General features: G+C 37.4%; 1 long non-coding RNA gene across 1 annotated transcript; it reads right to left on the bottom strand.

The window, feature by feature from the left end:
• Positions 1–559: 559 nt before the first annotated feature.
• On the bottom strand, positions 560–24283 carry LOC135578845 (uncharacterized). Its single transcript, XR_010470991.1, has 3 exons — positions 24066–24283; positions 12486–12541; positions 560–1195 (listed from the first exon to the last, which is right to left on the bottom strand). It is a non-coding gene; the product is annotated as an uncharacterized LOC135578845 (long non-coding RNA).
• Between the last annotated feature and the right edge of the window lie 1857 nt (positions 24284–26140).

The following is a 26140-nucleotide window of genomic DNA, read 5'->3' as shown; positions in this document are numbered from 1 at the left end:
GAAAAAATGCTATTTTAATAATATTTAATATGGATAATTAGCTTAGCACCACAGTATTAGGAAATTTGGCAAGTGATTTGTTTGTATGTGTTGATTACAGATTTAAATATTTTTCCTTGCAACTCAAATACTTTATTAAAGCTGCTCTACATTTTTCCAGGTTTCATTTTATTTTGTTTGATGAGCAATTATTACATCTAATGCACTTGCAAAATATTGTCATTAAATACATGATGAAAATATTGTATCTGCTTTGATGTAGCTTTTGATTCCTCAGCTGATGAATCACCATCTAAATGTGTTAAACTATATGTACTTAATGCAAGAGAAAAATGTAAATATGGAAAAGAAAGAAGAATTGGCTGTCTAAATCAGAATAAAAACATGCTTACTTATTTCACACGTAAAAACATTACCACAGATTAGTATTTAAATGCTTTGGCTCTGATTTACAGGCAGCTGTGTGCAAGAAAGTTTTAGTGGTTTAATGATACATATTTTCCATGAACAACTTTTTTTCTTTGAGAACTGTGTTCTTTACATGCATGACAAGCTCCAGTGTATGTATTCTTGATAAATTGCTTACATACAAGAAAACCTAAAGCCTTCTGAAAATTAGGTCAGTGTGAACAAACAAATGCTGGGTGTTACAGAGAGTAAACCCTCTGACACATTTCTTTGAAGAAGGTCTTAATATGGGAAAAGCTGCACATGTCTTCAGTTCTGTCTTTGTTTATAATCTCACTCTTTTCCAGCGTTAAAAAGATGGCTAATAGTTATTCTGTTTTCCACAGAAGACACTGATAAATGTAGCATTATTTTAAATCTAAAAATGGAGGTCTCCTATGGACAGTCAGTTTCTTTTCGTGCTCTCCTGCAGTCTCTGTTTTTTCTTGCACTCCCCTTCCTTCACAGATACAAAAAGTCTCAGAGATAATGTTTCCAGTATTTTTATTTTTTCCTCAATACAAACAATATTTTTTAGAAAGTTGATCCTTCCTTTGATTTTTCTTATACGTTTTTCTGCCCCTATTTTATTTTCTTCAGCCAAGAGCAGAATACCTTTCCCCTTATGTTCAGTCAGCTTATTACAGAGCAGCAACAATGGTTGACCAATGCCACTGCTTGTCTGAAGACACTGTGAGAACATGTTGCTTTCTCATGGAGTTTTCAGTGGAATGAAAGGATTCTTCCTCTAAAAAGACAAAAAAAAAAGGCTTTTCAAGTCCGAAAGCAATCTTTTATATGAAGAAAAATGACGGCAGGCTTGTTTTAAAAACTGCAAAAACTCAGCAGAAAGCAAAAAGTTTTCAAATAAATATTTTCCTGCCCTATGTCCTTGTAGATCTGATTCTTGGTTCTGGGTCTGTTTTCACTCACCTCAGTGGCTTTGTGAGCTGCGGCAAATCCCACATAATTCCTTAGTCCCTAGGAAGCCTATTTTTCTGTCACTCTTGGGAATGTGTTTGCTCCCTTTTCCTCTCAGAGATATCTCAGTTTTTTCTTGTGCTGCACACTCTAAGCTTCTCATGAATCTCTCAGTCTTTTGCTCTTCTGGGAGTAAAAGTTGTTTCAACTGGTTAACATATTTCTAATAAATTACTTGCATAATGTTGGAATTATTCTTCACTACTTGTATTCTGCCTTAGACACAAGGAAGCCTTTTATCATTAATAACAATTTGTTTCAGCAAATTGCAACCTACAGGACAAAGTCCAGTTTCGGGGCATAGTGAGCTATCTAAAACACATGGCATTGTTCATCCTCTTTGACAGACAGAATGTAGAGCCTGACAAGAGGAAAATCTTAAATACTAAAAAGTAAAGTTCTTTACATTCATCTTCAGCATGTAAGCATGGTTGTTGTGAAGGGGTGCAGAGCCTAGAAGTGGAAGTGCCCTGCCTTTTTCTTTGAGGTGAATGTATCAGAAAAAAACACAGTCCTGTTTCTCTCTGGCTAGGTTTTATTATAGTATAGTCATGCTCTGTGGAGTCTGCTTGCATGGTGCATAGCTCCTTCCTCCACTCTTGCTTCCTGTACAGCAGTTTCAGTCCTTTTCTGGATACAACCAGCTGCACAGTCTCTCATCATGCTCTGCTTCTTCCTGACCCCTCTTTGAAGTTTTCCAGCTCCAACAGTGTGGCAGACACTGTACCAGACTGTATCTCTGCACCTTGCTTCCTCCACCCAGAAACTCCTTCTCCATGGGCACACTCAATTTTTCCCAAGGAAGAAGAAATCTGCTTCTCCCTCCAGAGTCCCCCCACCACAGGGCACTACAGCCAGTGTTAGGAAGTCATCTTCTTGCTGCCCAGACGCAGTATATTTAACAAAATATATGACCTGTTGTATTCACAGAGTAAATGTAAGCTGAACAGTTCTGCCTTTCATTGAAAATGCATTTATGTAAGGTAGTAGAAAGAATATTAATTGTAACTGCAAAATCTAGTAATTGTTTTCATTTCTGCCCCAACCCCATTTCCTCTCCCTCCTCCCTTCCCTCACTTCTGCTTAGCTCTTTTCTGAAGCACAGACCAGAGTTTTTTTTCTTTTCAGGATGTTTTGGAAAGGATTCAGAATTAAGCCTCAAGGTTACTATATGTAAAACCACACAAAGTGGATGTTGCCAGTTCCCAGGCATATCATACACACACTGAATAAAGAATAGCAATCAAAGGGGTATATGATACTGTAATTAATAAGCACATTGCAAACAGTGTAAGATACATTATGGATAGATTTGAAATAAGAGCTACCAAGGTACTCATATTCTTCATACACTGCCAATGTTAAATATTTTAGAGGGCAGAGTTTCAATGTAAAAACCTGTAGAAAAAATCACAGGTGTGATAAAAGAGGCAAGTTCTAAAATGACAGGGAGCTTCTGAGAGGCAGTTCTGTAAAATTCTAAACATCTGACACAGAAGACATGGGTATGAGACAAGATATGCCACAAAGGCCCTCATATTACAGTTCCTAAAATAACTCAGCTTTTTGTATACATGGTGTTCATTTGGTTCTGTATATTAATTGAGTAGTAACTACAGTCCTTTCTAATGTAGATAACAGTGGCACAACAAGAGCAGGCATATCTGAAAATTCAGTATGTGCCTGTTGTTTTCCATGATTTCCATGATTTCCATGATTTCCATGATTTCCATGTTCTTTTTAAATTAATTGCTTTATTTCCTCTACAGATTAATGGAACTTACTCTTTGTTCCTAGACCAATGGCCTTTCAAAACACCAATTGCTTGAGTGTGCTATTCAGATTATTCTTTACAAGGGTGTATCTGTGAAGCATAGAGGAGATGTGTTGGTGTTGTGACATGGCATGTTCCTGCTAACTCTAAGGAGTAAAGACACACATACACACTCCTTAGTGGTTACTGAATCTTCTGCAGAAGTCTTGTAGTTGCCCATGGTCTGTAAAATGGATGCTAATACATGCTGAAGTTTGCACTACTGTTTTACCAGAGTTGTTTTCCACTTTAGCTGCTGGTATGTTACACATCATCAGTGACAGATCTTCATCACATAGTTAATCATAACTAACCTGATAGAAGTGGAGAGTCATTCTCGCAATCAGTCAAGTCATTCTTGCAATCAGTCAAGTAACTTCACCCACAGCTGTCCCTCAGCTGTTATCTGTGTGTTCCTTTCAGTGTGTTAAAATGAATGGATTCATAAGGTTCTCTCCCCAGTCTCACACAGGCCAGTGATAGCGGTGTGAGGAAGTAACATATAAATAGAACAAATGCTATTAACGTTGACAGTTCCGAAGGTGAATGAAAGCAGCATCTGGAGCAACATTGTTAGATCAGAAAACTACTTTAAGATTTCTAAAAGATTTATCAATTTTTCTATTCTTTCATCTCTTGATTATCCATTAAATATACTGTTTTGCCAGGATGTGTGTCTGGCTGGTCTCACTTCATAGTCTGTACCTGAACGCTGGTGTCACATGTTCTAAATCACTTCAGAAGGAAAGTCTCAGACAGGAAAATACAATGCAGGAAATTGTTGTTGGATGCTTGGGAGGATTATCAGCTGCCAGGCAAAATAGTCTGAGTTCTACAAGCAAAATAGGCAAGCTGCCAACTCATCCCAGAGCGAAAACCAAGCTCCAGCCTATTCTCTTGTTCTGTCTCCTCCACAGATTATAGAGTACAATCGAGCACCAGCTAAAGGCTTTGCTGTAAGCAACCACTAAATGATACATCATTTAAGATATCATCTAGCTGAATTGATTTGTTCATGATTTATTAATTTATAATAAGTAAATCTTTTAATCATTCTAACCTACAATGTTTCAGTTTGCATCATGGAGCGGTCAAAGTACATGAACTAGGTTCTTTTTCACTGAAATTAGACTGGGAAACACACTGCAGGAGCTCATTGAGTATTTTCCATCTGGTAAAAGGCATTTGCTCTATTAAACTGGACTAGAACTAGCCCAAAGACCTGAAAATGCATAGAGTGTGGATTTTTGATCCTGGCTTCAGCTGTTTGCTTGAAAGATCTACTCTTTTTGTACCACAGTACTTCCCAGTGGCTGCATTTCAGGTTCATTTTCATTAGAATAAATCAGAATTTCTATCCTTGAAAATTTTATAGATAACATTGCACATCATCTCTTCTAATATTTCTTCCAAAGCACTGTGTCAAGCCCTCTAGTCTGTAATTATTTAGGTTATTTTTACCCCTATAGAACATTGACATAACATTGGTTCTGCTCCTGTTCACCATTTAAGGCTACACTAAACATGGAAAGACCAGTCTTCAGTCAACCCTATGAAGCTCTTTTCCAAGCTGCTTGCCTCTGCAACAGAATGTTGCAACTGAGTCTCTGCATCCTCAGTCTGGACCAGGCACACATTGTTCAGCTGTCACAAATACAGAAGAGCTCTGGACTGGACAGAGCTTTTGATTACCCAGAAGCCAAAAAGTAGCTAGGACACATGGGACAATCTGAAAGTGTCAGATGCTTATTTAGGGTATCATATGGGTGTCTTGGAATGACCTGGATGTATCATGTTATAAGGTGGCACGTAAGGACAATAGTTACAAATAGAAAGGGAATGGGAATATAAGATGCAAATCTGTATGAAGCCGGGGTTCACTAGTTTCACAAACTCACAACATAGATTTTAATAGAAATTAATATTTCCTATTCCTCAGGTTTCTTATACAAGTATACAGACCACCTAGAAATTCCTTTTACATTCCATTCACTTTGAATACAAACTTAATCTCTGTGTTTTTCTGCTTCTTCTGGTATGATCTTAAAGCAGGTCATTCCCAATAATCTGTCATCCTTAAGCTTTACTCTTGCTGAACTAATGCGTCTATAAGCATTTGAAGATTTACAAAATTTTTACTGTTAGTGTTTCTTGAATAGTGGAGTCTACCTTCTCCATCACTGGTGTATTTCCAGATGTGTTAGATTACAATGAAGGTTCATAATCTGCTTTCATTAGCATTCATTTCTATTTGCCTTTTTTTTTTTTTCCCCCCCAAATTAATCTCTGCTTATTTTTTAAGGATGCCCTAGTGCAAATCAGGAAATTCATTGTATTGTTTTAGCTCTATTGAATACTTTTTTAATTTATGGAATGTAATCAGTAGCTGCCTAATCCTTCTTCAGATTTATTTCTCTCTGGTGCTTCCAGTTTGTGCAGCTAACATTTAAAAGTTTCATAGTCAATCGTGTCTGCACTTTGTGCACTCAGTTGTTAAAGTTGGTTATCAAGTGATGCAGAAAGTAATGTAACTACCTTGAACAGCTGGTTTCTAATAAACTTTGGTACATCAAAGCAGTACAGAGAAGGATGACATTTGGCCATATACTTTCTGAAGTCACATAATTTTTCAGCCGTTGTTCAGCTCCCTGGTAGGAGCAAAGGAATGGCAGAAAGGTTTGTCAGGAACAAGAAGGTAGAGTAATCTGAAGAGAATTTACTGACTTACAGGAATAGTTTGTTCCCTTATTAGACCTGTTATAGCTTGTAATAGTCTCCAAAATGCATGACTATTCTTTGGATGAATAGTGAGTTAGACAACTGAAAACTGGAGCTTTCTTCTACTCCATCCAGTGAAAACTACATTGTGAGACTAAGACCTTGTAGGTTCTGGACATGGAGATACATACATAGGTATGTATGCATATATCTGTAGAAAGTATACACAGAGAATGTAATAAGTGATGATTTGAAAGTTCTGGATCTTCACACAGTCATCTTAAACATTCAGGCACTGGGCTACATTAAACACTGGGACAATATAGCCTGACAATAGCTCAGCTGCACCACTGACATTTTTTGATGGTTGTTTTTACTGTCGGGTCTAATCTTATTTGATACTTTCAACAACACTTTAAAGACTCCTTTGTAAAAGTTTCAAATCTTGCATCTGGGTAACTTACTGAAAATGTAACCTGACAGCAGAGTAGGATCTGTCTTAGCTTCTTTTCGTAAAGGGATCAATAGCACTTTACACCTAATCTTTATTTCAGCTTTTAGGCTTTCAATGCATCATTTGCTCCCTTTTGACACATAGGGAGAAAAAAAGTGCTACAAAACAACAATATAATTTTTCCTTCAATATAATTGACAGGAAACTTTTTCTTTAGCTCTGTGGAAGGAAAAATCTAGGAGTTAGGGTCACAGAAAACATTTATTTTGTTTTTCAGAAGACTGGGCAAAGGAAATGACTTTTCAATCAATATAAAGCTAGTCAATCAGAGAAAAAGACAAAAACTGAAAAACAGTACAGAGGAAATTGAAGGGCCTTTTGCACTTTATGCACAGGGTGAAGAAAGCATTTTCCCTAGACTATGCATGAGCAACTGCTCTGCTAGTTGGCTTTCCCCTTCTGAATCAGCAGGAGTCAACATGGGGAGAAAGGGAGACAAAAGATGCTGTGGGTCATTGAGTTAACCAGGCTTGTCATCATTAAAGACTTCTGTTTAGGGTCTCCCTCTGTTCCTGCATGCCACCCTGACCACAGTGGAAGGGATTCTTGACATTTGAACTGCGAAAGGAAGTCATGGTCTGGGAATTTTTGTCAAATAAAGGAGTCATAGTGAATATTTTATTCAAACACCTTCTAGCTTTCCACTAGGCCTGTTAGACAGGATTTTTTTTTTTTTTTTTTAATTTTCTGAATGTATATGACAATAGGAATGTCTCTAATTATTCACATCACAAACATACCTAGATGGGCCTCTTAGTTACTTAACACAATTTGGCAGTTTGCAACACAATGGAACACTGTTAAATTTGTGACTGGAGGAGTCAGAAATTTTCCTCATAACTAGGAACAAACTTGAAGACTAGAAGGAACCAGTACCATTTCTGCAGAAGAAAGCTATCTGAGCATGTTATTAGGTGTTAAAATATCCAACCTATGAACTATGTGATATTTCTTAACTTTATTTAGGTTTTAATCCATTATTTTCAACACAAGAAAGTCAAAGCATTAAATTAGTCTCACAGTACCTATGTAAGAAAATGTATGGTGCTAGAGTTAAATTAATCTCTATTGCTGCTGAAACAATTTAACAAGCATTTTTTGGATGCTTGTTTGACTTTTTGTGGGATCATTATTTGACTCTCATGATAATAGGGATGCAAAGCATTGAAATTTATTGGCTCAATTTTGTACCTTTCACATACTTCTCTGTGAAAAAGATGGTTTTCAACCATCGTTCATGGAGGGCTGGTTCATTTCCCCTGTAGTCAGACTTGAAGTGTTTAATGACATGGGTTTGGAACTAGAGGAATTTGGATAAAGTGGGTTGATCTTAAGTATGTCAGGCTTGTTTTCCTCACAGATTTTGAGAGCAAGTCCTTCAGTACCAGTTTTGTCTCTACCTTGCAGATATCAGTCAGTTTTTGCCTTTCTTATTTATGATTCTGTAAACCACCAGTTCAGTCCAGGGCACATATACCTTTCCCTAACCAACACATTTATATCAGTGTACCCATTCAGATGGACTGTGCCTCTGAATGATTCCACCACAGCTTCTGTTTCCACACTGCCTAGCTTGCAGATGTTATATAAGCTGTGTATCTGGAGTTTGTAGGCTTTTCACTGGTAGCATTCATCAAGGGAACTGCACACCTGCCCTGCATCGCCTTTGATGACAGCTTCTCAGGCTGTATGGCAATGTCCATCAATGCACAGAGTGTAGAAAGAGAGCTTTGATAAAATGCTTCTGCATAACCATGCCTTTGCCTCTACAGAGAAGAAATTTGTTTCTTTTTACGGCTCACAAATTAATGGGAAGGTAAATTGTGAGCAGCCAGATAGGAGTTACCACTGAAATCCGTCTCAGCTGGTGCTTCTCACATATAGTGAGCAACCATTTAAACTTTAATGTTTTAGCTAGAGTCTTTAGAAATATCCATGGCTGCTTAAAGCAACTTTGTTAGCAGGGAAAGGAAACACCGTACACATAAAACATGTGGTGGGTGTTTTTTTCGTTGTTTTTTTTTTGTTTGTTTTTTTGTTTTTTTTCGTTAACTCAATTAATTGGAAAACTTAGGAAAGTTCAGGAAAAGGTTATGAAAACACTGATTAACCCCCTATCCACTCACAGGACTCTGAGTCCTGGATTAATTTGCTGAGAAGAAAAGACTGAATGAAACCTCAGAGAATTTACACAATTTTATTTAATCTATGAAGTAGAATTGAAGAACGCCAGATAAGATCCAAGCAGGAACATGAGCTAATATAGATTTTAAAATAGGAGTGGAGAATATGACCCAGAAAGGGCAAATTAAAAAATATTTATGCCAGAATCTCAGACTTTCTAACCTAATGCAAAATCAGATAAAAAGTAGAATTTGAAATACATTACTAAGGAAGAGGTGAGAGGTTAAATGGTGCAGTTAATAAACGTAAATAAGAAGCAAACCTAGGAGTCTGAAGTTCAGTTCATGAACCCTGGTTTAAGCCAATGCTTTTGAAGGTGTTTAATGGAGAAACTTTCTAGTCATGACCATTTGTTTGAAGCTGATCATCTCAGTCTGTCAAAATCACTTAAAATTCTAACTGTCAGATGCATAAACAAACACGTCAATGCCAGAAATACAAGAACCTTCCCACACTTACAGTAAACCTAAACTATTAGATGCTCGAATTGTTCAAAACTCGGATGTTTAATACAGGAATCTAATCCAAGACTGCTGGAAAACAAAATATGTTGCAGGATTGTCACAAATGACCTACAACTGTTGTGTCTCCCCATTCTTCGCAAGGGACTGGGACTACCGTGAGAGAGAGAAAGTAGATCTGAAAATAGATGTTCTAACTGAATCCAGAAAAACTGCAGCTGTTATAATCTGCCTAGAGCAGTGCTTTCCAACCTGGAAAGGAAAAGTGCAGTGCAGGCGCATAGTGTGTGGCCTTTGTGTTCATATGTTTCAGTTCTTCCCCAAAAGAGAAAGACTTTAAAGTAGATATTAGATCACTCATTAGGTTGTCTGATTCTCTGTCTAGCTTGCCAACGGAAGTCCTGCTATGAGTTATGAAGATGAGAAGGCCATTATACAAAACTGCAAAGCACCAGGACACTGAAAATCCAGGATTAATGGGAAATAGTATTGCTTGCATTAGCTTTATTTTGTGAACCATCAGAGACCTTCAGGCTGTTCCTGAGCCAGAACTTCTTCACATTTCCTCCTTACCTCTTCCCTGGCTATGGGGTTTGGTGAAGAAGAGAGTCTTGCCTTACTCAGAGCTCTGCAGCTGCCTGGGAGGACTTTGTCCTGGCTGCACAGGAAAGAACATTCCAGACAACAAGTACTTGTGCATTATTTCTGCACATTAGCATACATTTTTTTTCCATTGCCATTTGCCATCCACCATAGTAGATAATGCCATCAGTCTGAAAGATTTTTTAAAGGGCAGCAGTCCATCCTTCTTATATGTATACACAACTCACAGCACTAAATACAGGACAAGAGTATAAAGAACTGAGAAGTAATTTCCACAGAAAAAAACAATTTTTCCAAATGACTTTTGATAATAACATTTTATTTCCTGCTAGTATAAGCCTTAGAATTCATTCTGTCTGTGTCTAGGTACTTGAAAACTGCATGCATAGATGTTTCTGTGTGCACAAAAGAGAACCTTTTAGGAAAATGCATCTTTATATTTCTACAGTTTCTATAATTGATACTGTTTAGACTCCTTTCTGAAGAGTACTAAAAATCACTGAGTGATTCATAGGCTTTACCACTGTTGATAAAGACATTTGTGAATTAAAATCCTTGCTTTTGATGTTTGTAGACAGAGTAGGTTCTGATCTTCCCTGTTTACATAATTGCATTTTAAAGCATTATATTTGAAGCTATTGGTTGTTTCTTAAAATAAACTGATTGAAAAGGAAACAAACTCTTCCAGGACAAGAAGTATAGGAAATAGATAGACTAAAGTTATTGAAACAAAAGCTATTTTTTTCCAACTCCAAACAATTAAAATTGCTCTAATAACTTATCATTAAACAGAATATACATTAAAGGGGGTGTCAGATTTTCAGCGGTAAAAAGCATTCTTTCCACCACAAAGCCATTTGACACACAATTGGTTATTGTCATCCAATTGATCTTATATCTTATGTACTCACAAGATTTTTGTGTTTGAAAAGTATAATTTATTAGTAGTTGTATAACTGGATTAAAATATTTTTTAAGCATCATCTTACGTATTTCTTAGATAATGATCAATTTTGAAAAATGAAGAGTAAATAGATAAACACCGGAACTTCCCAATACCCAAGTTACATTTTGAGTCAGTGTACTAGTGTCTAAAATTATAAATTAAATAATAAAGTAAAACCAGAAACAATATCCTGAGAATCAGCAGAAGTTTAGCCATTCATTAAGAGGGAACATGATCAGGCCAAAAACTAGAGCAAAATTTAACGCCACTGTTGCCATGGGAAGTCTGGAAACTAACAGGGAACTGCAAGACCTGATTTTCAAATGGATGCTGGAGAATCAGTAGACAAAAATGGACTATACATGTCCATGAAAGCAAAAAACAATCTATTTCCATATCAGCTCTCTTCAACAGAGAACTTTGGTTATACATTTCAGTGGCAACTATTGACCTTACCAGCCCACGGTGAGAATAACATATAGAAAACTGGAGATCAAAGTGCTAGAAGAGGCAGCCACAGCACAGGGAGATATGCCTTAGTCTTCAGTGGAGCCAGCAAATAGCCTTGGAAGTATTAAATAATCTAGATATCTTTTTACTGTCCTGTACTGAGTTTCCTTTTTACTGGGTTTCTAGGAGCAGACTTCTGACTACAATAGTTGCACATGTGTTCCAGTTGTCCTGCTGAAGTCAATGTACTTAGTTTCTCATGTTCTTTGATGTGGCACAGGTTGAAGTAGCTGGCTGAACTAGATACAGACCACGATTTTTCTTTTGTGTTATTAAATGTAAAATTACATTGTTTTAAAAAGCTCAATCACAGCATCTAAAGATACACACTTCTGTGGCAATAGAGTCACTGGGCTAGCTGTTTTTATGAGCAAAACAATTTAGTATACAAAAAACCAACACTGCTACACAGATGATGCAGCGTTAATTAATGTTAGTGTGAATGTATTAGTGTTTATATCGCTATACAGTTCTTCCTTTTCAAAATCCCATAGAAAATTATTTTTATTTCAGTGTATTTAAGTTTTTAACTTTCTAATTCAGTCATTTTGTGTTGATCCTGAAATATCCAGGCTGAACTCTGGGACTATAATGAGATGTAGATATGTTATAGAGTACTACTGGTGTAGAAGTGTTTTTTGTTATTGTTATTGTGGGTTTGTCTTTTTTTCTTTCCCTCAGCCTACTGAATTTTAGAAAATGTTTACTGAGAGATGCCCAGTACTCTCTCTTCAAATAAAGCAATCAGTTCTTAACAGCATTGACTCAGGGGGTAGCCCACAATGATAAGCACTACTCTATTTAGACTGTTCTCTGCTCTGTTTAGGCATTTTTTTCATTTCAGACTACATAGGGTAAGGGCAGGAGCGAGCACAATGATGTGGCCTTGGTGCTAGGCCTCAGAGCATACCCTGTGACATGGCCCCAGGCTCTTTTCTATTAAGCTGACCTTATGTCTCAAAGCCTTATGACCTGTGACACCACTCAATTGTTATTTAATCAATTCAGTCAAAATTAAAAAGGTGTATTTTTATTTGCCTTAACACCTTTTCTTTCTGGTCTTTGTTTTGGTGACCTTTGAGTATTGGATTTCAGCTGTCGATAACACACCGCATGCCAGATTGCTTTTTCTAATAAATAATGAAGCAACTTCTGAGGATTATTTGGATTGCATTGATGTGGGCTAGAAATAGTCTGCAAACATAGCCCAAAAAGAACAATGCAGCTGCATATTCTGAGATCGTCTCACAGGAAACATAACAGGATAAAAGGGCTGTACACACTGACTTCAAATTTTCATACAATTACCTGTATAGTATCTTCACCTTGAGTTGGATTAAAAAGAAAAGGCTCTCTTTTACCTGCTTAAAAAAAAAAAAAAAAAGGCAGAGGTCAGCTATGGGTAGCAAAAACAATTAATTCAATCTTTTGGCTCATTTTGTAAAAGGATTAAAAAAATCTGTTGTGTCCACCATAGATTATTATTCATTATTTATGCATATATTTGGAGACAGAACCATAACTTTATTTCTCTTTATAATTTAGTGTGTTATATTTCAAAATAGTATTTAATATTTTTCAGTTATATACTTAGGTCCTGGTTTGGAGAAGTATTTATCACTACTGTTATACACATGTGTTAGACACTGTACGAATGTGTGATAATTTCCTGCTTCAAAAATATACAGTCTTACAATAATACATGAAATAAAAATGAGTCACAATTCTTAGAAATTTAGTACCAATGACCACAAAACAGATGAAGTTCCAAAGAACATTTATATAGTGCTGCATCTTGTTGACTTTCCCTATACATGCACAAATTAGGCTCAAGACCAAGCCATACAACATCTGTAGCTACTTTTGAAATTTCATCTTATGATACTTTGCCTTTTTAGGCATTTCTGTGCCATTTCACCCTCTCTCCCCAAGTTGCAATGTGGAATCAAATTCATGTATTAAGTCCAATTAACTGTGATTTAAGTGACAGATAATTTTCATTTAATTGATCTGGTAACTGTGACTCTGAATTTAAAACCTTTCCATCTTGCAGCTCCCCAAATGCAGGAACACATATTTGTTGCCTGTATTACTGAGCTTCAGGCTTTGCAAAGGCATAAGGAATATGGTTTGACAGACATATTTTGATTCTTATGTACCTGAACATTTTTCTTTCATTATTTAGAAAAAAACTCAATTTTTATAAGTGATAGCAAAGAGTGACTTCCAGAGCTGCTCTTTTCTGAGCCTAGACTGTATTGCACTGTGCACGGTAAGTAATAGCTGCATGTCCTGGGATTTGGCAAGAGCAAGTTTTAATCTCTTTGAGCGTCCCCAGGAGCTACAAATGGGAGTGAAAAGAGAGAGGATTGCACCCCTCTTGCCCTTTCCCTTTCACAGTCTTTGGTCCCTAGGGTAGCACAAGTGTTTATAAATTAGTGACATTTATTTATAAAATGCCTGAGACGTGCAGCACTTTAATGTATTAAAAAATTACATTAATGTAAACTCAGCTTCATACACCACTGAACATTATTAATTGGGTGTGGGGAAGTGTGAAGGGGGATGGGATAATTAGGACGGCCTTTTTAATAGCTGCGGTGTAAGCAGAGGAAGTAACACAGACTGAGCTCCTACAAATGTTTCTTGGTAAAAGGAAAGAATTGAAGCAATAGAACAAGTAGTGTGATCTTCTGTGTTTTGCTCCGGAGGTGTCTGTGTATCTTTTACTCAGAGAAAGACCAGAGCCTGAGGATTAACCGGATCAAGGATTTTTCTGTAGTCTATGTAGAAAATGAAACACTTAGAGTCATAACATGGCATGAACATGATCAAAAATATTTTTCAGTATAATACAGCTTAAGTATTAGGTTGGGGAATTTGTAGTAAGTGAAGCAAAATGTGACCCAACATGGAGATGACCCATTCTTTACACTAGAAATGACTGACATGCAAACTCTTTGGGGCAAGTCTTCCCCCCCTGAATATCCAATCTGTACAACTCTGGGTTATGAAAAACGATATGAAATAATAACAGCTTTTGAGATAAAAATATTCAGTGTATTCTGTGCTCAAAAATTGAAAACAGTGCACTCTGTTTTGTCGCATACTTGAGTCATGGACTTCTGTCCAATTTCACTTCAGTGTCTGTGTTTTCTTTCATTGCTGTGTCTCAGATGATACAAAGCTGCAGCTCCACCAGGCAGTCTGTCCCATCTCTTTTTCTCTTCCCAACACAATTTCATTGAGGTCCAGATCAGTATTTTCAGAAAGAACTGTCTGAGACACTTTCGTAAGACAGTGATTTGTGAATCAAGTGTTAAGGAACAGCTACAAAAGAACACAAGAATCCACCCTTGCATCCCTAGTATCATACAAATGGAAGATAGTCAGATACTAAACACCAAAACTGTGGTGCAAGTAAGAAGACCAGCAAAACTGACAAGGCTGAAGAAACTGAAGATTGTCAGAGAAAATAGGTAATGTGGGTGAAAGACTGACTGGGGAGTATAAAAAGCGGACTTCAGTCTGGAGTATGGCACTAGTTTCTCCTGGTCCACTTTTGAGACATTTCAATAAGCGGTGGTTGTATTTTATTAGGGATATTACTAGTGCACAGAAGTATTGATAATATCAGTGCCACAAAGCATCATCAGTGCAGAGGAGGATCAGGATATCACAATGGAAGAATCTGATAGCCTTGAGATAGACAGGAATAGAAGTAAGATGAAATTCAATAGCACAAAGTACAAGGTCAGACACTCGGGGACTAATAACACAAATACTCTGCTATAAGCTGAGAGCTCATCTGTCAGAAATCACTGAGAGGAGAATGACCTAAACTCTCTAGTTGATCACAGTGTGACTATGAGTTACCAATATGCTGTAGCTATGAAAAAAGGCAAATGTGTTTCTGAGGTACAGTATGGAGATATTTCCATAAAGGATAGGAAAGCATTGGTAGCACTGTGGAACACCGTAATAAAACCTAATCTTGAGGACCATGTACATATTAAAAGGAAGATTAACTGTTACTGGAAACAACAGAGAGAAGCACTAGTAGGATGATTTGGTACATGAATATCAAAAAGACACCAAGGTAATTTGGCATGTTTAGCCTAACGAACCAGAGCCTAAAGCATATTTGATTGTTGACTATAAATACATATAAACACAAGGGAGAGAGAAGAATTATTTAAGCTGAATGCCAGTTTTGGCATGAAAATAAATAAGTAAGTACCTTTATGCTGGAAATTAGAAAAAAAGAATCTTATCTAGCACAGCAATCATTCCCTGGAAGAGCTTGCCAAGCATGGTAAAGGTGTAGAGGATGAGGAACAAAAAACTAATTGCTCTAAGGTGGAGTTTGATAAATGTAAAAAGATTGTATGATACAGTTGCTTGCAAGAACATGGAATTGGACTTAGTCCCCACATTCCCTTCCAGCCTTAGATTCCAAATGTATGCCACAAATCCTTAGAGATATAAGCAGGAGGTTAATACCAGTAAGAAAGGCAGATTCCTATAGTTGTATAGACTTTTAGGAGTGAGGACACAATTATGAAAATCTTGTTTGTAATAAGTTGTCCTGGATTAGTTCCAGTTATGTGGCTGATTAAGAGCATCAGATATAGGTCAAAGGGAAAAAACCAACAAAACAAACCAAATGAACAAACAAGAAACCCAAAACAAAAAACAAACAAACAACAATTAAAACCCAAACATACTATCTTGCCTTAAAATATTCTCAACAGAAAAAACAGGATGACCTCTGGTTAATTATTCAGTTAGCTATTTGCTGTCACTGTTTGAAAAAAAATTGTCAAGGTCTTCTGTCTAATTCAAATTCTTCAGACTTCCAGGGACCTGTATTTACCACTCTTTGCTAAAATGAATCCTCTTTTATAATGGGTCTACATATTTTTATTAATATTTTTGTTTATTTATTTTAAATTAATTGCACAAAAATGTAATGCTAACATTTCAGGCTAAAAGGATGGAAAACTCAACTCTTTCCCCAAAAATGGTGTTCAGTATTTTGCTCTTTTCTTTTGATGAAAGCAGCTTAATTGCTACTGGGAGTTGATGCAGCAAGCATGCAAGAACAGCATTACTCATATATAACACTGGATGGTATTTGACATTGGTAATCGTTACTTAGCTGTTCTTCCAGTGATAAGATTGTTGACATGCAAGGCAACAATAGCAATAAACTTGCCAGGGTATGAGGTACGGCTAAAACTCTGTAGATATAGCAACTACCAGTCACTGGTGCTTTTTGGGTTCTATTCCATAGAAACCCACTTATTACTAAGATTTTTATAACCAGTGGGAAAGGAAAAAATAAGTTCCGTTTGTTGGAGATGAACAAACAGCCATCATTAAGAAAAAGCAACATTCCTGCTGAATGCCAAAAGGGACTCCAGTGTTGTCATAGGTGTGGAACATAAATACTGAGCATGAATATAAATGACTGCAGATAAATAAAGTAATGCTTTATTCTTATCTTTGTCATCAATATTCTCCTGCAGGCAAGAAGGAGGAGAATTGTGGTTTCAGTATCTGCAGTTCCTTCTTTTCCCCATGCATCCATGTCTGGCTTACTGTGCCCCATGCCCTGTCAGTCACTTGGAATGTGAGCCATGATGAAGACCACACTGTCCATCTCAGGAAATTCTCATCCTTAGTAAGTTCTCAGCAGGTGAACGTCCACCACTGCATAATTTACTTAGTGCAATCAGTAGATGTTCTTCAAAAAACATTTATTTTAGTTACACTTACAAACTTCAGAGGCAACTGCCTTGACAACCACTACCTTAGCCCATAGCAACAAGGGATAGATGACTGTATCTCATAAGCACATGCAGCAGGCTGACTTCATACACTGAGTTTTAGAAAGCCCTATGCATAATGTTTTTCATCAGAATTACCTTAATTCAATACTTGAAATTTCCTGAAAAGGTTAGATGGCAGTGGCCCAGAGCAGCTCTGCATAACTGTTATATAAGCCTCAGCAAAGCTTCTCTTTGCTCAGATGCCTTGGAACAAAACCCAAAAATACCACCTAGAAAACACAGTTTACATGTTTTTAGTGCACTGAATAAATTAATTTTCTTAAATGTCTAAAGAAGGCTGCTTTTTTTTTTTTTCCCCACAATGAAGAAAAGACTTAAGGGTGCTAGCATTGCCTATCTTGTTTTAGGAGAGGATAAATAACCTGTTGTTAATGAACAGAAATTTTGAGCAAATGCTGGCTTTCTGAAGACTAAAAAGCACAAGTGTAGAAATTGGCTCGTGTTAGGGGGATATTTGTTACTGCCCTGAGTAGATTAACCATGGTAATTGGCACTGGGTTTTTTTAACATATTGTGCAGTGCTTTGCAGGCGGTAGTAATAAATAATGTGCACTTAGCTGCACTATTGGTCATTCGCAGTCCTATCACAGCAACCTCCCCCCATTCAGGGAAGATAAATGTGATTTAAATTAATAGCCAGTCCTAAATAACTCCTCAGCTGGTAAACGATGCATTTATCAGGCCCAGACAGGCAGTGTCCTTTGATTCATGGTCCCCCCCTTACAATGTGAAGGGTGCGTACAAAAATTGTTATTACTTTTTAATAAAGTGTAGCAGTCAGTCTTCAGTCATTTATCAGAAATGGAGGCATTCTGACAAACAGAAATATCTTAGCAGTGGATGAATGAGAGGGATAAAGGACACATTTCTCAACAAAAATAATCACTGCCTAAATAATCTCATAAAAGTCAGCTTCTAAGTGCCTTGAAATAAATGTATCGAGCTGAAAGATACTGACTCCATGTGCTGTTAAACTAAAGCCTAAACCAACCATTACAATATTCACCTGGAGACAGAAGGGAAAAAGAATAATTTTCATCATCATTCTGTGTAGCAGCAATTCAAATACAAATAGCGGTCAGCTAAACAGCAAATTTCCCAGTATATTTTCTGTTTGGTTTCCTAGCAGCTAGCTCAACTTTTTTCTCCATTTATCATTTTTAAATTTATTATGCTCATAAATAAATAAAGTTTGGAGGTGAAACAAAGTGTGAAGTGAATGAAGCAACAGAAGCAAATGTAATTCAAAATTTTTTATAGCATACACATCTTTCTTTATTCTTTTAGTATTAAGAACTTTACTGTTCTTACAGTTTAGGTACCTGCTCAAGATATGGCAGTGCAAGGCCTTCTTGTCCTCTCAGGGACAGACATGCAGGAAAGATGCCTGAGGAGACTTAGAGGAGGCAGTTCTTTGCAGGTGAGAGTGAACTGAGGGCAGGGTGTTTAACCTGCCATTCATCATTACGTGTTACCCATGCGTGGACTTCAACTCCCAGGGTTATTCAGATAATGGTGGGAAAGCCAGATCTCATACTTTTAACACAAACCTTACTCGTATCGCTGTGTTAACATTGGACTTGGTTCTAAGCTCTACATGGTTTGGTGTGGTATTACTGCTGTAAAATGAGGTAGAGCTTATCCTGTTTGAGAAATAACATAAGGAGTGTTTAACTGAAATGGTCTGAGTATAATCAGCTTCTGACAGTACACCCAGGGTGGAGTTTTCTAATCATTGCTTAGTGCGGCTCATTGCCATCTTTGCTGCTTAGCTCTGGACACACAGCACTATCCCTGCAGAAGATGATCGAAAAAGTATTGCTATCACTGTCATCTTACTGTGCTCACCTCACCTCCACCCATCCCTCCCCATTCCAGCACACTATTTATCTTCTGACAAAGCCCACAGGAAAGCAACGGTACAGGTTTGCTGGCACAGAAGCATGGGAGAGCTGCTTCTCTACCTTTGATCGCTGGGAATTGCAAACCACATCATGGACCAGATTCTCCAGAGATCAATCATATCTCCTGTACCTACATCGGAAGTGACTGGAGAAACATCCTGATGCAAGATTGCATTTGCAGTAGAATTGACCAGCTCAACGTTTTTCTGAGCCTGCCTTTGTGGTACTGTACTGTGTCACTGTTTATGGGCAGAGCTGTGCTACAGGTAAAGTACTATGGACCATCTCAGAACTACATGGTGTTCTTGGTTCTTGTGCGTGTAGAAATGACACCTGTAGTTGTTCTTGGTGAGAATTGAAGTCCTGAATTTTTATGTCATAAACACACTAAAGAACTACTTTGGAAAACAAAGTGTTTAAAAATAGTTGGTCTTTCCTCCCATTCCTGCTCGTAGGTCTGACGGGGACATTTTGAATCCAGGATCAACGCCGTAGGCAGAGGTGGCTGGGAGAGAACTCTGGCTGTTTCTGCTTCTCTTTGGCACCATGTGGGTGGTGGGGAGACGGGATGGGATGGAGGGTGGCACTGTGGGCCTGAGGGGTTGGGGTAGGTTGAGGGATGTTAATCAGTAGGTGAATAGCTTGTGTGGTGAGTGGAAGGAAGCAGAAGAGAGGGAGGAGGAAAGAGAGTAGTGGCAGGAGAAGAAACAGGAGGATGTATGGGTGAAGGAGGTAGAGGAGAGTCTGGAGGAGGGGGACTTGGAAAGAACCAATATTATAAGAGGACTTGGAAAGAACCAGTCTTGGAAGTCTCCTTCCCATGACTATCCTATCTTGGCCCAGTCAGAGCTGAGTGAGGAACATGTGGAGTCGCAGTGTGTTTTAGCTTTAGCTTTCGTGCCATATTATGCTGGTCATTGTTGCTTGATTCCAGACATTCCCTTGTTACTTGGAGCAGCAGGGCTACAGAGAAGTCCATGTAATAGTCTTCAGTAGTTGTATGCTTCCTAGCAGCTAATGTAAGCAAACTTTTGTTAAATTCTGTTCAGACAGGAGCTCTTCTGGTGCATCTGCTAAGACTTTTGTTCCTCTTCCCCTGCTTAATTTTTAACATGATTCTGGTTGATGTCACCCTTTAGAAAAAAGCTGAATGCAAAGTCACCTGGTAGTACCCTTCAAAAACAGAGGCCTGGTCATTATTGTATCTATTCATATCAGAATGAAAGACAACCACTGTTTGTACCTGGTCCTAAATACAAAGCAGTCTCCCTTCTCATGCTCTGTTACTTTGTAAGAGAGAAGAAATTTCATCTACTGGATGAAGGTAGTATTGGGAATCACCTATCAAGTCGTGTATTTCACTTGTATGGAAACATCCCTGTCATGCCTGATGCTGACATCAGCAGTCAGGCAGGTTGTGTGCCCATACAAAGTGCTGTTTTTCAGAAATCCTCTGTTATCTTCAAAATTTTGTTGATGTTTGAGCATCCAAAACTGCACTGCTCTGTGACCAAAAGATCCCTTTGGAAAGTGTCCCTTCAACAGAGTTCTGAAGGCCACAGGAAGAGCCACAGATTGCATAAACAAGCTCCAACAATAAACAAACAAACAAACAAACAACAAACAAACAACAACAAAAAAATCATCCTTTCACAGTAGGGAAAGAGTTACACAACTTTTTATATTGCATAATTTGAGTGTTATTCAATAATCTGGGGCAAATGCCACAGTTTTAGGTGACAGTTTCTGAATATTTGGCCAATTTGCCTCTTTCTCTGCTTCTAGCTTTCATGATGATATTATGTGTTCAGTTTTTCCTTGAAAACATGATTTAATCAAGTGGAAGGTGACATTTAAGAAAAAAGTCTAGATAATGAAATTGATCATGATGAAACAGCCTCTACAAAGTTCAAAATCCACAGATGGCCTAAACCTGATATTCGTGGTTTTCCTTTCATTTTAAATGCATTTGTCTTCTGTCACTGTTTCTTCTATGGACAAGAAGATTTTACTCAAATCCACTTAAAGAGAAGGCAATGCTGTAGTGCTATTCTAAAGTATTTTGCTTGTATTGGTGACAGTAATACAAACAATTTTGCATAGTCAGGCTGGTATGGCTGAAAAAAAAAAAAACAACACTGAATATATCAGCCTGTTTTGCCTTCTTCCTGGATTTAGTAGATATACTCTACTCTAATTGTATAGACATTAGCTTGACTGAGTAATTTACAAATGAGGAACTCTTTTCCCACTTTATGTTAACTCTATGGACCAGTTACATGCTGATCTGCTTGCCCGAAACTCTCCTAAGAATTTGTAAACACTGATGCCTGACATCTGTTTTATAAATAATACAAAAAGCAATTTTAAATATGAAAAACAGAGATCTGGAATAAACATTGAATTATTTTTACCTTCTGCTCTTCAGAAAATTTCACTCATTTTATTTATATTTCAGGTGCACTCTTTTTAAACCAAACTTTCTCCATTTAAAATATGATATAACTATTAAAATATTACTCTAAACTTTGTTTAGTTTCTTTGGCCAACCTTAAAATTCTTTCTTTTAAGATTTCAGTGGGTATCTTCAGCCAAATAAATAATTTTTTGTTCTTCCTTTCACAAGCACTACCACCTTATTACTTCCACTGTGCTGGAAATAAATAGCAAGCATTTTGAATCAAAAATGTGTCCTTCTGTATTAAAACAACACTAACAGTAACATCTCACTCTTTTATGCTGGAATAAATTAGCCCTTTAATTTAGTTTCATGAAAAAAATACAACCTAGAAGCAATTCTCTTGTGTATAGACCAACATTAAGCCTCATACACAGGTAACAGTCAATCCATTAACCTTTGCTTTGAGCTTAACCTGTGTGTCCCTTGCATCACAGTTGTTCCTCCTTTTAATACCTTTTCCTTAATAGTTGCTCACCCACAACTGAAAAGGGCAGAGCAGCTTCTCATGACATTGACTGTGCCACTGCAATAATAAGCTGCTCTTTTTTTCCCCACCTCCTGCCTCACTACAGTGTCAGCAACCATTTTTTTGGGGGGAAGGTAATCTAAAAAGAGCTGTAGAGGCAGAGGTCATGTTAAACTGTAACGCAAATGTTATTCCTCGATTATCTAGCTGGGGTAAATGTCAACTGCTTCAGGCTAAAGCAATTGGAAAAGCAGAGTGTGTGAATCTAACAAAGACAGGGAGAGAGAGACAAGGAGGGAAAGCGGGGGGCGGGGAGGGAGAATTTAAACTGGGCCTAGCTTGATGGCTGCTGTGTTAAACCATCACTTCCCTGTATTTCTTTTTTCCAATGGACAGCAAAGCCTCATATCAGCTGCATGTGGTCTGAGCAGAGCTTTCTTCACCCATTCTTTTGTAATGTGTGGCTGCAATAGAAACTGTTGTGTGCTGAGGCTGCTGCTTAAAGAACTTTTAAAGACTTGAGGGATCAGTGCTCATCCCACTTACTGAAGAAATAAGTAATAAATAACGGGGGAATAAAGATATACTTAATCCTGTAGAACAATAAGCCGTTTAAATGCTTTGTGCTTTGAAGAAGTCAAGTATGATACAGCATTGGTTTTAGTTACTGTTACATTTAACATAACCTGAAAATAAAAATATATGTTAAAGAGGACGACGTTCGTTATATGACTAAAGAGGGGGCATGCTTCTTATTATTCATGTATAACAGCACATTTATTAACCATCAGTGAATATATTCAACACTCAACTTCCTAGATTATTTTCTCAGTCTTCTGTCATCATTTATCATTATTACTTGTGCCACTGATTCCTACAGCAGATTACAAAATAGACACCTAAATAGAAGTTGAGATGCAGAAACCACTGGTATGATCGGTGCTCGCCTATTCCAATGCAAAGTTAAGTGGAGTGTTGTAAACTGCCACTGGATATTTACTGTACTAATAGAGAGTTAAAGACAATCATTCTTAAACAAACACAGCCCCCAAAGTGCACCCACTACACTTTTGTGTACCAAAGCCATGAGTTCCACCAGGCTCATGGAGCGGTAGTTTCACAGTTAACTGGCTCCCTAAACATTACCAGCATCCTTATTTTAGACTGAAAAACTATTCCCAACACCTGAGACTGCACCCAGCAACGAAGAAGATCATACTGTTGCTTATGTTAGTTTGTATCATATATTTGTGTAGCACTGATCAAACCAGGCCTATGCTATGAAAGTGCTCTACAAGTGTAGTTGTGATCACAGAATACCCAAGTCAATGCTGCTTCACTTACCAAGAGCTATTGTTGATTTAGTAGGCAGTAGATGCAGGAAAGTGAGTATTTCCTTTTTTTTATGGCACCTGTTAGGCTGTGTTGGGCCTCCTAACATAGGAAAGATGTTGAGAAACTGGAATAAATTCAGCAAAGTGCCACCAGGATGTGTAAGGCTCTGGAGCACTTGCCCTGAGTGAGAGACTGAAGGAATAGGACTTGCTCAGCCTGGAGAGGAGAGGGCTTTGGTGGGGACATAGTGGCAGTTTTTCAGTATCTAAAATGAGGTTATTAAGAAGATGGAGCCAGACTTTTGGCTGAGTTGCATGATGGGAGAACAAATGATTGTTCATCAATTGAAATAGGTAGTTCCGATTTGAGGCAAAACATTTTCACTCAGAGGACAGGCAAGCACTGGAACAGGTTGACTAGAAGTTGCCTTGAGAGGCTGTGTGGTTTTTGTCCTTGAAAGTTTAGAAGATTGGATAACGCACTGGGCAACCTAGTCTGATTTCATAGCTGACCCTGTCTTGAAGAGGCAGTTGAACTGGGCACCTCTGGAGGCTTCTTCCAACCTGATAATTCTACTTTCAGATTCTAGTATGAGTTTTTGGAGAGAAGCTGTAAAAAACCAAAACAAACTAACAAAAAACCAAACACAACAACAACAACAAAAAACACACACAAAAATACCCCAAACAACCAAAAAAACCCACACCGAAACTAAAAAGTTCTTTTTTACATATGTGTAAGTTACTCCTGACTTATGAAAACCAGTATGAGAAAATCAAATCAACAGAATATGTGACATTTACAATATGTCAACAATGATAGTTTTCACAAAATGACTTTTCAATCATTTCAAAAAAATGCTCTTACCTCTTCAGCAGTTTTCTAGAGCTGTGGTTTATCTTTAACACCTCAAGACACACTGGGAGATGAGAGACCTTGAGTGATGTTGACTTGGTGTGAATGCTTGACTCACTGTGACACAGAGAGTACAACCTATTATTTTGTACAGCTGGAGGGAGAAGCAGCCTGGGATAGTGTCATGGCTACCACGGAGGCCATGAAACCACTGGCAAACAGTCAAGTAGTGTTTTTAGCAGCTGTTAAATCTGTCTAAATATTTCCTCTGAAGAATGATGCTGGGATTCCAGGCTATTCCTGTGGAAGGGAGAGCAATATCAAGAAGCGTGTGAGTGGTAAATTCACACTTTAACTTACATTATGGCTTTTTTAAAGTCAAAAACCAACCATGGCCTCTGCTTTGAAATCTGCTTTTTTGCCACTGTTTTCTTTCTTTCCCAGATTATTGTGATCAGATGAGTTGTCTAATCTCTTGCTTACATCAAGCATGCCTGAAAGTTACTTTTGGATCTCTGGATTAAGTGATGAGCTCATTTCCTTGTGGTGACAGGAGCTAACAAAACAAATATACAGAAATCCATTAGAACTAATTCACCCAAACAGCTTGAGTGAATCACTCAATGCCCTTCCCTCACTGGGGAAAGAAATCAATGACTTGATGATAAAATTAAAGATTTTTTTAAACAAAGGAATGTTTTTTTAATGATCATAATAGTATGATGAAAAATGTGCAGTAGTTTCTATCAGCCTCCTAATCTGTTTCCAGTAAGTACATATGTGCATCATTAGCTTCACTCATCCAGGGTCGTGCCAACAAAAATTAATGGGTTTTTTCACACTTGTAACAAGCACTACCTTAGAAGACCTGAGAAATTCAGAAAGCAAATCAGCAACAATTGCTGGAACTTATTTGATTTTTACAGTCAGAAACTTTAAACGGAAAAATAGATTTAGTTTTTAAATGTCTGGCACTATTTGCCTTGTATGGTTATTTGTTGCTAACGATTTTAAAAATAATTGTAATTTAGGACAGCATGGCTGTTGCAAACAGAAGATAGTGTGTTATTAGCTGGCTAGCTTTATTAGGTATTCCAAATTTAATACATTTTAATTTAGGAACTAATAAAAAAAATGAAAGATTAAGACTGACTTCTGGAAAAAAAAAATTTAGAATTTTTGCTCTTTAAAACTTTGGGAAAAAAAGTCATTTTATGGTGGTAGGAGAATGCGAAGAGGTGACAAAGTTCTTGGCAATAAGTATCTGCATCACTAGAAGATTCCTGATATTCCATGGCTCCTTAATTTGGAAGCAGAAGATGACAGGACAGAAAAACTTGAAGGAAAACTTTGATGAATATTAGTGAGAAATAAGGTGTACTTTTGTATCTAATAAATGTGTTCTAATTCAGCTCAAAGGTTTGGACCTGGTGTAGGAATCACCTGGTAAAATTAAAATTCTGTAATTCAGAATGAATCAGAAATTCTGACAGCATAACTACAAAGACTGTAGACTGTGAATCTGAGGAGTGAGTAGTTGTACTTCCACTGAGTGCAGTGCAGCAAACCTCCTTTACAAAGCATTGAGGCTGAGCCTTGACACGTTTTGATGTGACTGAATTCTTTGGTATAGTAATTAGCATGGAAAACCTTGCATGCTGTAAACTGTTATCATTAATATGGTGGACTTCACAAACAGGACACTAGAAATATTTATGAAACTCAGACATCAAAGTAGTTTCTTTTTATCTTTCCCTTCACCCAGCCCTACTAAAGCCTAATTGAAATACAATAATTATAAATGAGCTTAGCTTCTCAATTTAATTTCCTTGTGAGTAGTTTCATTTATTTTTCTTAGGCTTTGTTAACATGTTTTAATTAAAAGATTTAACAAAGCTCAAGATACAATGTGCCATTAGGTGTAGGAACATAATGGGACATATTTACAGAGACCTGGTGAACCTCTTTTTATGACTTTGCCTGTTTGTGCAATTGAGAGAGTAAATTTACTCATTAATCTAAGGAATATTGCCATGTAGGAAGCCAGGTCCCAGAAACAGGCTTGTCCAAGTCTGGCTCAAGCAAAA

This window comes from Columba livia, chromosome 2 (assembly GCF_036013475.1).
Source record: "Columba livia isolate bColLiv1 breed racing homer chromosome 2, bColLiv1.pat.W.v2, whole genome shotgun sequence".
NCBI lineage: Eukaryota > Metazoa > Chordata > Aves > Columbiformes > Columbidae > Columba > Columba livia.
Note: the sequence above shows the minus strand (reverse complement) of the source record. Positions and strands in the feature narration are given on the sequence as shown.